Here is a 14,540-nt window from a genome sequence, read left to right as displayed (position 1 = left end):
GAGTGGAAGGACTCAATGAGTGGCATGCAGAGAGAGAGAGGAGTGGAAGGACTCAAAGAGTGGTGGGCAGGGAGGTGGAGGGTGGAAGGACATGGCGAGTGGCAGGCAGGGAGGTGGAGAGTGGAAGGACTCAACGAGTGATGGCGGTCAGGGAGGTGGAGGAGTGGAAGGACACAGCGAGTGGCAGGGAGGGAGGTGGAGGAGTGGAAGGACTCAGAGAATGGTGGGGAAGAGAGATGGAGGAATGGAAAGACTCAGAGAGTGGTGGGCAGATAGGTGGAGGAGTGGAAGCACTCAATGAGTGGTGGGCAGGGAGGTGGAAGAGTGGATGGACTCACTGAGAGACCGTGGAGAAGCGGGTGGAGGAGAGGAGAGGAGAAAGTCAGTGACCTGTGGGTGGGGGGGGCACATAGGAGGGAGTAGAGAAGAGCAGGAGGGAAATGGGATTCAGCAAACACAATGGCAACTGGGTAAACAGGTGGTGAAGGAGGGAGAGATTTGGCAAGTACTGGGCTCTGGGATCCTCCTGGGGGAGGAAAGGAATGATTCACTGAGTAGCAGCAGGGGCCTCAGTGGAGGGGCCGATCAGGGACAGGAATAGGTGGAGCATATTTGGGTCATGGCTTCCCCTCTCTCAATGGCAGTGGGTTGGCAGGGGCACTGCAGGGAAGTTTAGCCTCCCTTGGCTTATTATACTCACTGCCTATGTAAGGTGGCCATCCCTGGGCCACTTCCTACCACCTCCCAAGGCATGTCCCAGTGTCTCTGTCTGGGGAAAGGCAGCGCGAAGGCTGTTTCCTCACCCCATGGCACCTTCTGGTGGCTGCATGTAGTGAAGTCATTCTCCCTTCCTCTTGGGCAACAATTGCCTCCTTCTGGGGTATGGCCCAACCTCCTAGGGCAAGCTCAGTCCAAGAGCTCTCCCCTCCTGGGATAGTCCAAACTGCCAAAAAACCAAAAAGGGTCCAGTCAAGTCCAGCGTCCATATGAGAGATGAAGGCTTCCCTCTTACTCTGTCTCTGCAGCAGGCCCTCCCTTCCCTCAGAGACAGATCTCTGGGAAGTTGTTCGGAGGCCGATTCTACCTTCTCTCAGCTCAGCTCCCCTGGGGCTGCCGACAGCAGCTCTGCTCTCCTCCCTGGTCTGCCACAAAATGAGCTGCTCCCCTGCCTTTTTGCCTTTCTCAAGCACTTCTCTTCAGACTTGATTTGTCTGCCCTGTTTTCCCAATAATTTCCTTGCAGAGCATTTTACTTCTGTGACCTCAATCTGAAATGTAGCTACAAGTTCAGCAGCTTTGGGAAGTATTCCTGCTGCTTTGTATGGGTCTGGTCTTTGGATTCCAGCATTTTGAAAGAGCTTTTATCGTTTCCAGAATCTTTCTTTGGAGCACAATGAGAAAAACAAAACTCTATTAATTTCTTTAATACTGACAGGTCTGAAAGTTTATTGGCATTTTTGCTCAGGAGAATTATTTCTAGGGGATCCTTCCTTGTGTTTAAATACCATAATCTGAGAGGAAGGAGTGCTTCATACTGGTTGATAATCAATTGTGTACTCAGTTGCTTCACCAAGCTTTCATTTGTTATTCAATATTTTCAAAATGCCAAGTAAACAGTGTCAGATTTACTCCTCCAGTCTCATAATAAAATGGTACAGGGAAAAGATTGTATACAATACCAGTCTCTGGGAAGCCGTCTTGTGCAGCGACGTTACATTCACCTTGCGTAGAAAGTGCACTCCCCAAAGTTACGCACATCAGCTTTTATCGTTTATATCAAGATGTCACAAGTTACACCTCTCTTTACATATCATTGAAATTGTGCCCTTCAGTTTGTCCCCCTTCCCTAATAAAAGTGGTGAACTATTGTTGGGAACTTTCTTGGCTTCTGCACTACCCCAGGAGAATCAGTTAGTGAAAGGGTCTGAGTTCCCACTCCCAGTACCTTTACCCAGAGGTTCACCTGAGCTTAAGGAGACCCCTCCACTCTCCCATGTAGTAGAGTCCTTGTAACCTCACCGCAACTGGGCCTAGGATTAGGCAGGTTCTTATTAAAAGCCGCCTTGTTTAAGTAAACTGCAGTATCTTCCGGTGGTCTGGAAGTGACAGAAAGGCTGAGTGACAGTGTTTGGATGTGGGGGCTGATGGGTGACATTGAAAAAGGTTGGGTGATGGTGAGGGAGGGAATTCATCAACTCAAAGCGCAATTCCTGGTGATGAAGTTTCTTAGGCTTTGAACTTCCACAATGCTGAGCTCAATCAAACTGTGACAGAGCACCCTTGATTATCGAGGAGATAGCTTTCCCCTTCTTTTCGCACAGATTTCAAACCTATGGATCAATGTGAGCACATTCTGAAGGTGTATTTGACCACTTTGTCACAAAGCTCTTTGTTTTTGACCCCATAAATGATAAGGTTGAGCATGGAGGGAATGAGGAGGTGGATGTTGGCCAAGATGATGTGAACATGGGGAGCGATGCCTTCATGAAGACAGAGTGGACAAGAGGCCTGTAGGATAAGAAATCAGCATCACAATGAGATGGGCTGTGCATGTGTTGAGGGCTTTCTCGTAGGCTTTCTTGGAGGAGATTCTGAGGACGGATCTGAGGATCAGATGGTAATACAGGGCAATGAGCATCAGGTCTAACCCCATAACTACAAATGCTGTCACCAAGCCGTATATCCTGTTGTCTGTGATGTCTCCACATGACATCTTTGCCACAGCCATATGGTTACAGTAGGTATGGGGGATAGTGTGGTTGGCACAGAATGAATGCCTGCTCAGGAGCAGAGGCATAGGCAGAATGAAGAGAACAGATCTTAACAAACCCACTAGCCCTAGCTTAGCTATACGTGCGTTGGTGAGGATGGTGGCATATCTCAGAGGGTTACATATGGCAATGTAGCGATCAAAGGCCATTGTCACGAGGATGGCTGAGTGCATCATAGTACCCGCATGAAGGAAGAACATCTAGGTGAGGCAGCCACTCACTGTAATGCCTTTAAAATTGAACCAAAATATACACAGTGCCTTTGGCACAATGGAGGTAGATGTTCTGATTTCTACAAGTGCCAGCATGCAGAGCAGCAGGTACATCGGCTTGTGCAGGGTCTGCTCCTTGCCTACAACAAACAGAACCATGAAATTTCTCAACAGGCTGATAATGTAGAACATAGTAAAAGGGATGGAAATCCAGATATGAGCAGGTTCCAGGCCAGGGGTGCCCATTAGGATGAATGTTGAAGGGTCAGAGGAGGTGCGGTTGAAAAGTTCCATGAGATGGTCGATCAGGTTTAGAAACACTAAAGGGAAAGAAGTACAGAAATGGGGTTACACAATTAATAATTAATAGCATAGTAAATATTTTATCGTTATTACAATCTAGAAAGGGGGTTGAACAATGAGATGGCAAAAGTTACAGAAGGCACCACATTATTTAGGTGATAGTCAAGTCCAGAGAAACCCTCAGAGGGAGCTAACCAAGCCAGGGGAATGGGCAGCAGGATGGCAGTTCTTGAGCTGGAATGAGGGCAGCATAGGCTGGGGAACGGGAGTATGAACAGGGGGTCAGAATATGATGGTGGAATGAAGCAGCTGAGGAACAGAGTGTGATGTGTTTCCCTCAAGGAGCCACCTGGAACCAGGGTACCTCTGAGCCCCCTGACTCACCAGCCGAGGCTCCCTCTCTCAGTGTGTTACTGGGACAAGCTGCAGACCCCATCCCAGTCCTGCACCTCCACCAACATTCCCCCAGGCAGGGACACACCTAGATGCAATTGTATGAAGGCTCCCTGACTAGCCATTGCATGAACAAACAATAGAGAGGCTACAGCCAAAATAACCACCAGCTCCCCAAGCTAGAACCCCAGAGCTGTATTGTCCTGCCCTGGGCCAGACTCTGCTCCGTATGAATTTGTTACCCAGTTCACCCTTCCTTCAGTGTGGGGAGGACAAAGCTGAGATTTGGGCCCCAGACACTTCACCTAAAGGCACCCTGGGTTTAGATTAAAATATAAAACAAGTTTTATTTTCCCTAATGGCTCATTGTGCTGAATAGGCCCTTCTCAACCAGCTATCGAGAGTAAATTATCTTGTCTAATGGGCGTTACCCAGGTGTAAATACATTTGAAATATGAATACATAATCAAGATTCATAACTTCAGATACAAAAATGATACATGCATACACATAAGATAATCATATTCAGAAAATCTTAACTTTTCCAGTGACATCTTATATGACCTGTCTTTCCACTGGTTAAACTCAGTGTCTGCCTGCACCAGGGAAAAGCGGGAGATCAGCCTGAACTGCATCTGCAGGGGTGAAGGGAACCCCAGCAGCAGCTCAGTCTGTGCAGTGTATGAGAAAGGGAAAAACTTGGTGGGAGGGAGAGAGGATGCTGAGACTAGGAGCCAGTGTGAATAATTGTGTGAATACCCATACAGAATGGGCAATGACTGCCTAGGAAGGAGTCCTGCAGAAAGGGGCCTGGGGGTCATAGTGGATCACAAGCTAAATATGAGTCAACAGTGTAACATTGCTGCAAGAAAAGCAAACACCATTCTTCCACTCTACTCCATGCTGATTAGGCCTTACCTGGAGTATTGTGTCCAGTTTTGGGCACCACATTTCAGGAAAGATGTGGACAAATTGGAAAGTGTCCAGAGAAGAGCAACAAAAATTATTAAAGGTCTAGAAAATGTTACCTCTGAGGGAAGATTGAAAGAACTGGGTTTGTTTAGTCTGGAGAAGAGAAGATTGAGAGGGGACATGATACAGTTTTCAAATACCTAAAGGGTTGTTACTAGGAGTAGGGAGAAAAATTATTCTCCGTAACCTCTGAGGACAGGACAAGAAGCAATGGGCTTAAATTGCAGTCAGGGAGGTTTAGTTTGGACATTAGGAAAAAACTTCCTAACTGCCAGAGTGTTTAAGCACTGGAATAAATAGCCTAGGGAGGTTGTTGAATCTCCATCATTAGAGATTTTTAAGAGCAGGTTAAACAAGGATCTTTCAGAGATGGCCTAATGTTGCTGGCCCTGATGTGAGTGCAGGGGACTGGACTAAATGACCTCTCCAGGTCCCTTCCAGTTCTATGAGTCTGTGATTCTTCTTCAAAAAGATATAAAACTTTAACCTACTGCAGCCCATTAGAAACCTGGACATACCTTTTTGAGGCTGCTTTTCTGTGCTGGCAACTGCTGATGTTTCCACAAGATTGCAGTGGGCCTGCTCACTGGAGGAGGAATGGTCTGGATAGGAGAAAGTGTCAGAATCAATCTGAAGCAGCATGGCCTATGTTATGTTACAATCTGAGATATGCACATACACCCTACCCAGAAGGCCACATTACACTTCTTTTCTCTCTGCGTTAGGTGGGATGTCCAGAGGAAAAACCACACAGCCCTAAAAAGGAAGCTACTGAGACAGACACAGTAAGAGACAAGGAACTGATCTTAAAAACAAATATTTGTCTAAACTATTTCCAAAACATTTGTAGTTCCAAGCATATCAGGAAAATCCCTTGGTGTTTGTGATGGTAATGTAGATCCCTGGGAATCAGCATACGAATATAGCATGTCTGAAACTGTCTATGCTGGACAGTGACCTTCATGACTTCCCTGTACAGTCCATGCAGAGTCTCAGGTTGGCAGGACTCCCAGACAATTCCCTCGTCTCTGTGAGCAGTGGAAGAAGTAGAAATTAGACCCTGGAGAACTACAGCTTGAGAGCTTCCCCTGGGAGTGAAGAAATAATTTGCCAATACCAGGGGCTCAGATTGTCAGGCAAACACAGTCTTGCAGACTCTTCAGCCTAGCAATTGACAATGGCCTATATTTTCTGTGTGTAATGTACTGCCATCTGCACTATGTGTGGGACTGCTGCCACAAGATATGGGATCAAACCTCATTTTCAATTAATCAGAGCAATGTTCTACTGCATGTCACCCATGACATTGTAATATCCAGGCCTTTAGCCTCTGTAATGCATTTTCACACTGTGAAGGCCAAATTACTTGATCCAGAACTGATGCAAGCCCACTGTCTGGAAAAGGCTTTCTTCACCCAGGAATCTAGAATAAAAGGTACTTGCCAGTATCCCTTTGTGAGATCTAAAGTGGATATATATTTGGCAGGTCTCAACTCTTCAAATAGTTTATCTCCTCTCTGCATCGGATAAGTATCAAATGTCAATACTGTGTTAATCTTTCAGAAATCGATGCAGAAATGGGTTGTGCTATCTTGTGTCAGAACTAACACAATGGGAATTCCACACTTACTGTGTGATTTCTTCACCAGTCCCCAGGCCAAAACAACCTGGAGTTCATCTCACATGGTATCCCACATTTTATGAGGGAACAGCTTTGGAGTTTCCCTAATCTGTTGCCTTGGGGCTATCTCAGTGTGGTGGTATTTTAGGTAGTTGTGCTCTGCTGGGGTGAGAACACAGTGGTAAAGGAATCAAACAACTGCTACATCTGGATCTTTTGTTCAGGCTACAGTCCCTCGCCCATGTTTGTGTCACATATGCCGGGGAAACTAATTTGGGCTCCAGAGGGTATGAGTGTGACTGGGGTTCAGTCTGGGAGCCATGGAAACTGATGTGCCTCTCTCTGCTGGTCTCAGGCCAAAAGGACTTCTAACCTGTGTATGGAAACCTCATGGAGTGCTTCTTGTATCACCAGCCAGGGTGAGAAATTGCTGAATCTAATACATCACGCTTAGTTTGCAGTTTTGTTTATTTGCTGTGTAACCAGCTTTGATCTCTATGCTATCACATATAATCATTTCAAATGTATATTTCTGTAGTTAAATTTATTTTCTGATTTATCTAAACCACTGTGGTTTTGAGTGAAGTTTCTGGGGAAAATCTCAGCATGGTTAACACAGGCTTGTTGAATTTCCTTCCCACTTCTTGCGGAGGGCAAAATGTACCAATGAGCTTACAATGTGCAGACCCCTCCAGAGTGAAACACTCTATTATGGGTTCATACTCCAGTAGGTGGTGTGAACTTGGGGGGTCAGAAACTGACTGATGTCCTCCATTTGTACTTGGGTTACTTGGGTAAGCTCTCTGGTAGTGCCATTTGGGTGTGCGGTGCCATCTACTTTCATGACTCCCCCACACCCAGCCTTCTGCCCTGCACTCCCTACCACCCCAACACATATCCAGCCCTCCGCCCTGCACCCCCACAGCCCCATCCCTCTGCCCTGACACCCCCACACACTCAGCCTTCTGCTCTACACCCCCCACACACCCCAGCCCTCTGCCCTGATCCCTGAACCCCCATCCCCAGCCTTCTGCCCTGACCCCTGAACCCCTCCCCCCAGGTCTGGGGTCCCAGCCACACACCCTGCTCAGCCCGCTGCTGGCCTAGGTGAACAGAACCCCAGGCTGGCAGCGAGCTGAGCAGGCTGGCGGCGTAAGTTCAGCATTTTAATTTAATTTTCAATGATGCTTCTTAAACATTTTGAAAACCTTGTTTACTTTACATCTGTAACCCTTCTGCCAGGCCGGATTGATAGCAGCAGGGCTGGGTTCAATACACAGGAGTCCCTTCCCTACAACGTAATGCAAAACCAGTTCGAGCCCCCACCCAGTGACCTGGGAAAATCTTACACACACCCCTGGGTGTCTCGAAGAGGCAATGTTTCCCCTCTCGCAAGCACAGAGTCTCGGTGTAGCAGAAAAGGTTTAATTACATGAGATAAAGAACAAGCACTAAATTGGGAAAGCACCTCAACGAGAGTTCATAGACCAAACCGTGAGCAAAGACCCACCCCAGGAAATTGGGCCGTGTCTTTCTCCCTGGGCTCTTGAGTTCAACAACCCCCAAATCACTCCAAGACTCCAAAGTCCAATAACCCAAATGTCTCTAGAGTCCATCAACTCAAAGATCACCTGCAGTCCCAAAAGTCCCATAATCCAAAAGTCTCTGTCCCGAGTCAGTGCAGCCTCAGAGTTCGAGAGTTCATCTGCAGAGGTCCCCCCCACTGCCTGGCTAGAAGGGGCACCTTACATGGTCCGGGGCCAACTGCCCTGCCTCTCCGTGCTGTTCTGCTTCCGCCTTCTCCACAAACTGCTCCGCTATACCAGCCACTCCACTCTGCTCCTCCAGGCTTCCTCACAAACTGCTCAGCTCCGCTCTGCCAGCTGCTTTGCTCCACCAGCCGTCCCGTGATCCACTCCAGCTGTCCCGTGATCCACTCCAGCTGTCCCCACAAACTGCTCAGCTCCACTCTGCTCTGCCAGCTGGTCTGTTCCACAGTATACCTTCACGCTCCCCCATTACTTAGCACAGTGCTCTCAGCTCAGCAATTCCAGCTCTTTAGTGATTTCAGCTCACAGTAGGGGAGCCCCAGTGCTAGCGAACCATTAGCCCATGGTGAGTTCAGCTCAGTAACCTGTATCTAGATTCTTAAGGGAATCAAAAATCAACTTTGATATTCCACAGTGGAGAGAGGAGTAGGTGGAATTGGTGCTTCCAGCTCACACAAGGCACCTATCCCACCAGATACAGATATCTATCCCCAGCCTCTCTCAATTCACTGGGTTTTGGAACCCATGTCCCTTGTTTAGCAAGTGCTATTTAGTTGATACTGAAACCCTTTATCATAAAAAAGTTTCATAGTTCCTCATTTACTTAATCAAGGTGACAACACTTTATTCCTCCTACCCCAATAACAAAGAAATTGGGGATCCCACAGCTGTGAAAGTAACCATTTTAGGCTGTCATGGGCTATGCTAGGCAGAGTGGGTGTGCCTGTGCAAACACGATCAGCCTGTGAAATTCTTTTCCACACTCGCCATAATTCACCACCAGATGTCAGGGTAGAGCTCATCCTGACTCTGCTTACACATACAATAGTTTAGTTATATAATATAGACTTATCGAAAGAGACCTTCTAAATGTGTTAAAATGCATTGCCAGCACGCGAAACCTTAAATTAGAGTGAACAAATGAAGACTTGACACAGCACATCTGAAAGGTTGCTGACTCCTGTATTATATTATTATGTAGATATTCATAGAATATTAGGGTTGGAAGGGACCTCAGGAGGTCATCTAGTCCAACCCCTGCTCAAAGAAGGACCAATCCCCAGTTTTTTACCCCAGTTCTCCCCTCAAGGATTGAATTCACAACCCTGGGATTAACAGGTCAATGCTCAAACCACTGAGCTAGCCCTCATGACATGAACAAAAGCACACAAAGCCTGCAGAAGCAGCTGGATGGACCAGCCAACAATTGGACACATTTATAATTTATGCTCCAGAATAGTGTTAAAAGAATCTTAACCTTGTCCAAAGAGGAGAAGCAGATCTTCTGGTGGTGACCCAGGTGATGGACAATTTTACAATGGTCAGGGCTCTCAGTGTGACTGTGGATTATTATAGCTATTGACCTCTTAGTACGTATACTAATTGCGCAATGTGTACTGTGGTGTTTAAGGAAGGCACAGATCCATGAAGTACAACTGCTAATTGTAACACATAAAGCGATATAGGCCCTCCAGCGTAGTGTAACAGATAGCCCAGACCCAACCTTCTCAGGCCCATTGCTGTGGGAAGTCTGGAACTCTAATTTGAAAACTTGCAGTATGTGTGTATGAGGGAAGGTGCAGGACATCATCCTGCACAGGGGATAGTGTGGCAAATGAAGCACCAACACATTCCACCTTAATACCTGGCCCTTTCAGGAAATGTGCCACCCTATGCCCTATGCTCTTCCCGGGACACCTGGGCAGCAGGGTCCCAGAGGAAAAGAGAAACAAAAATCAAGTGGAATGTTAGACGTGCTAGTGACTATGTAAGATTCAGACCTGTATCTTCATCTGAGACAGAATTCTGGGTCTTGTTTGACCGTATGATTTTTGATAGTCTTATATCTAAATATTCTTATAACTTTTGCCAATGCATGTGACAAAAGGACAAAGACACTGCGTGTGTTGTTTCTGCCTGGTCACATGGATTTGTTGGTATAATGGAACAGATAAGATAATTATGCGTGCCAAGGAGGGGGGAGGTAGGGATACTGGGAAACAAGGCTCTATGGCATCAGGGTTGAGAAGGGAGGATACAGGTAGAGGCTCTGTGGCATCAGAGCTGAGAAGGGACACTGGGAAACAAGGTTCTGTGGTCTCAGATTTCTGGTACATGTGCTTGCTGGACACTAACGTGAATAAACATCACATTGCCTGCACTTGGGACTTCTGGTCTTCTGCTTTCTGTGTGTGTGTGACAAGAATCAGATGAGAGAGTGAAGGGAAAGTCCTCTAATGTCTGGTGTCAGACGTTTGAACTTGCGTGGTTCAGATAAGCCCTTAGGTAGTTCAGTAGGACTTGTTTGATCTCTTACCACTGTGTACTCGCCCCAGCAAGGCATTCCTATTTCAAATAACACCACACTCAAATGGCCCAGGGCAAAACATCAGGCAAACTTTGTGGCTGTATCTCCCATAAAATGTGGGATACCTTGTGAGATGAACTCCAGGTCATTTTGGCCTTGGGAGTAGTGAAGGAATCACACAGTGAGTAGAGAAATCCCATGGTACCAGTTCTACAGCAAGATAGAAAAACCCATTTCTGAATCCATTTTGGAAAGATCAACACAGCATTGAAATGTGATGCTTATTGGTGCAGAGAGCAGATGAGTGGTTAGAACAGTATAGAGCTGATAGATATGCATCCTCGTTAGACCTCACAAATGGATCCTGGGAAGCACCTTTGATGTCAGAGTCCTGAGAAAAGAAAACCTTTTCTGTGCCCTCCGGCCTGCATCAATTCAAGATCCTGTTCTTTGGCCTGTAGAGGGTGGCAATGAATTTCAGAGGCTAATGGACTGGATATTACAACTGCCTGGGCGATATACAGCGGTACGCTGCTATGATCAGTTGAAAAGAGGTTTCGGTCCCGTATCTTGTGGCTGCATTCCCACGTATAGTGCAAATGGTAGTACACTGAAGAACCATAGTAATTGCTAGGCTGAAACGTCTGCAAGACTCAGTTTGCCCTGACAATCTGAGCCCCCGTCATCAGCAAATTATTTCATCGCTCCTAGGGGAAGCTGTCAGGCTGAAGCTCTCTGGGGTCTATTTTTTTAACTCTCCTGCTGCTCATGGAGCTGAGGGTATTCTTTGGGAGTCCTGGCCAATCTGAGCATCTGCAGGGACTGTACAGGGAAATGATAAAGGTTGCTGCCCAGCACGCTGAGTGTCAGACATGTGAGATTCATACACTGATTCTCAGGGCTTTGCATGCTTGTCACTGAAAGTTTATTTCCTCTCTCTTCTGAGCAGGATTTTGGTGAGTTGCCTGTTTCTGCTTTAAAGTTAATGGTGAGGGCTAAGGAACTGTTTAGGAGTTCAAATCAAGAACCATTGGGCAGGGATTCACCAGGACAGCTATTTGGACTGTTCAGTATTATGAGAAACACCAAGGGGTTTACTTGGTAAAATTGGAACTACAAATGTGTTAGAAATAGTTTCGACAATTTTTTTAAGATCAATTCCTTGTCTCTTATTTTGTCCTTCTATCTGTTTGAGTAGCTTTCTGTAGTTCTTTTCTGATTCGCTCAACTTTTCCAATTCAGCAACTTCACTGTCCTTTTAGGAAGTTCAGCCAAAGCCTTTGCAGTGGGTATCGGTGTTACCAGAGGGTTCACTGCAAGAATGGGTCACACTCGTGGCCAGATTCTGCTCTCATATTCTGCCTTCAGTCAATCACTCCAAATTGACAGTGGCCTCCCTTAAAGCAAAATCAGGTCCATTCTGTTTTGGAATCCACATCTTTCATATCTGGTCTCAGAATTTCACATAACCTGATGGGGGGGTTACTTCAGACTCTTTCAGCACCCTAGCAGAATAGGGCTTTCTGTAGCAGGACCAGTGTCTGTAATTTCCACAGCTCAGAGCTGAAAGATAAACAGGTTAAAAGATGAAGTTTTGGCCCATTGAGAGGACCCTAAATTCACATACAGGGGCTTAGATAAATGGTCAGATTTACAACCATCATGATCCTCCAGTGACTTCAACTGGAGGCGTCCTGTGGCCTCTAAGGATGGGTGAGCTCATTTAGACAGAAGAACTGACAGGAGAGTTGCTCAAATCTCAAACCCACAGACTTAGAGGTTCAGAACAATTAGAAGAACAATTCTTTTTGTGGGGGAGAGAGGGGTCTGCTCTTTCTGTACCCACTACATCTCTGGTTCTGGAGAGGATGAGAAGAACCGAAAGGCAGTAAAACTAAAACCATGTTTCTAGCTCAGAGGAAACCAGGCAGGGTTGGAAATCTCACCAGACGAGATCCAGGTCTGTGTGTGTGTATGGAGGGGATGGAGACGTGCAGCACCTAGATCACAGTGGCACGGTAGAAGATTGTCTCTGACACCACCCCACATCTGGACCATCCATCTCCCACTAATGCCTCATAGTAAGATCAGCAATTGCTCGTATGGAAAAGCAGCCTCAGGAAGGGTGTCTTGGTTTCTAATGGGCTGCAATATATTAATGCTTTGTGTCCTTTTGAAGAGCCATTGCTCACACTGGCTCCTTTTAATCTTCCTGTACTTTCTGCCTTCTGCCAGGTCTGTTCCTCTCTCCGTTGCACAGGCTGAGCTGCTGCTGCGGTTTCTTTTGCCCCTAGAAAGGCTGTTGCGGCCGATCTCCCCCTTTTCCCTGGTGTCACTGTGGGGTCTGGCACCTGGTTTTGGTCTTGAGTGAGGGGTTGTGTGACAGGGCTGAAAGTTGTGAGGGTGGGGAACCTACATGGACAAGGAGCCAGCGCTGGAGGTTCTGGGGCATGGAGTGAGGGGCACATGGGCAGGCGGAGAGCACTGGCGGTTATGGGGGCAAGGAGCAGGGTTTACATGGATGGGCAGGCAGCACTGGGGTTTGTGGGGCAGGGCAGGACATTTCTTGGCCTAGTGTATGTTTTGGGGGTGAATGTCAGAGTCTCTTTGTCTTGCCAAACCACAGAACTGCAGTATGGGTGTCAGAAAGTTTACTCAGTTTTGTTTCCAATGGTGGTTGTTGAATGTTAATTACGTAACTTCAGTTCATCTTCCCAGTAGTGAAATGCCTGATCTGTGCTCGTCTGTTGGCTCAATCTCCCGTCATACTCTGACCCCCTCTGTTTGTAGTCTGCTTCCCCATTCCAGACTGCCCTAATTCCAACAGCACACTGGTCACCAGTGTCTTCTCCATGCTTCCCAGTCATCCCTGGCTCCCCCAACCTCTGAGCCAGGTCACACTCCCCACAATTCTTCCCCTGCAGGGGGTGAGGTGTCTCCAATCAGACTGGGGGTCCATTGACTGGGGTTCATCAGTGACTGTGTCTTACTGCTGAGAAATCTCACAAGTGGTAAATTCCAAGGTAGGCACCTGTGGAGCTTCTCTTGTGACACCCACACTCACTGCAGGTGCTTCAAGAACTGCTACACAGGAACAACTTGCAATGTGGGAAGTAGGCACATTACATAATGAGAGCAGAACGATGGGAAATGTGAGGACCTAGATCAATACAACTCCCATGTGCAGGAACCCCCAGGCAGCTGACTGAACACGTGCACCATTTGGACAGAGACGGTAAAGAAAGGATGCTCTGGGACCTTTTGCCAACCACCCCTCTTAGTCATTAATAGCAAGGGTTGTACATTTACTCCACAGTGCAGAGGTTTCATGACCCAAGTCATTATTTTTCTCACCTAAAACATTCATCCATGCAGTGCCTCATGGGATCCCTCAGGCTCATGAAACACACAACCAGCATAACACTTCCAAGAGAATTTCTCCACATGGGGCTAAATTCAGCATGGTCTTGAATAGAAAAAATGCCTTCCGTAATTTCAGGAACTAACCTGCAGGCAAAATGCCATCAGCTGACCCATAGGGAAATGTTCATAGATTCCAAGGTGAGAAGGGACTATTGTGCTCTTGCCTGTATAATACAGGCCTCAGAATTTCCCAAAAAATATTCTTAGAGAAGATCTTTTAGAGAAACATCCAAATTAGAATTAAACTTTCTTAGTGATGAAGAATCCTCTGAGACCCTTGGTAAATTGTTCCAGTGGTTAATTACTCTCACCATGTAATACATATGTGCCTTATTTCCAGTCAGAATTTCTTTAACTTCAAGTTCCAGCCACTGGATCGTGTTACACCTCTGTGTTATTAAATATTTGTTCCCTGTCCTGGCACTTAAAGACTGTTGTGAAATTATCCCGAAACCAGCTTTGTTGCACTAAATAGATTGAGATCGTTGAGTCTATCACTATAAGACAGGTTTTCTAATCTTTTACTAGTTCTCATGATTCTTCTCTGAATACTCTAGAGTGTATCAATCTCCATCATTAAAAGCGGACACCAGAACTGGACAGAGGGTTCCAGCAGCAGTCGCACCAATGCCAAACACAGAAGTAAAATAACTTCGCTCCCTCACCCTGATATTTCCAACATGATCAGGGTTTAGCTGGTTGCCATATTTGGGGTCATGGAGGTTTTTTGCCTTCCTCTGCAGCATGGGGCACGGGTCAATTTCCTTCC

The sequence above is a fragment of the Gopherus flavomarginatus genome, chromosome 1 (genome assembly GCF_025201925.1).
Source record: "Gopherus flavomarginatus isolate rGopFla2 chromosome 1, rGopFla2.mat.asm, whole genome shotgun sequence".
In the NCBI taxonomy this organism is placed as follows: Eukaryota; Metazoa; Chordata; order Testudines; family Testudinidae; genus Gopherus; species Gopherus flavomarginatus.
This window is presented reverse-complemented; position numbering follows the sequence as displayed.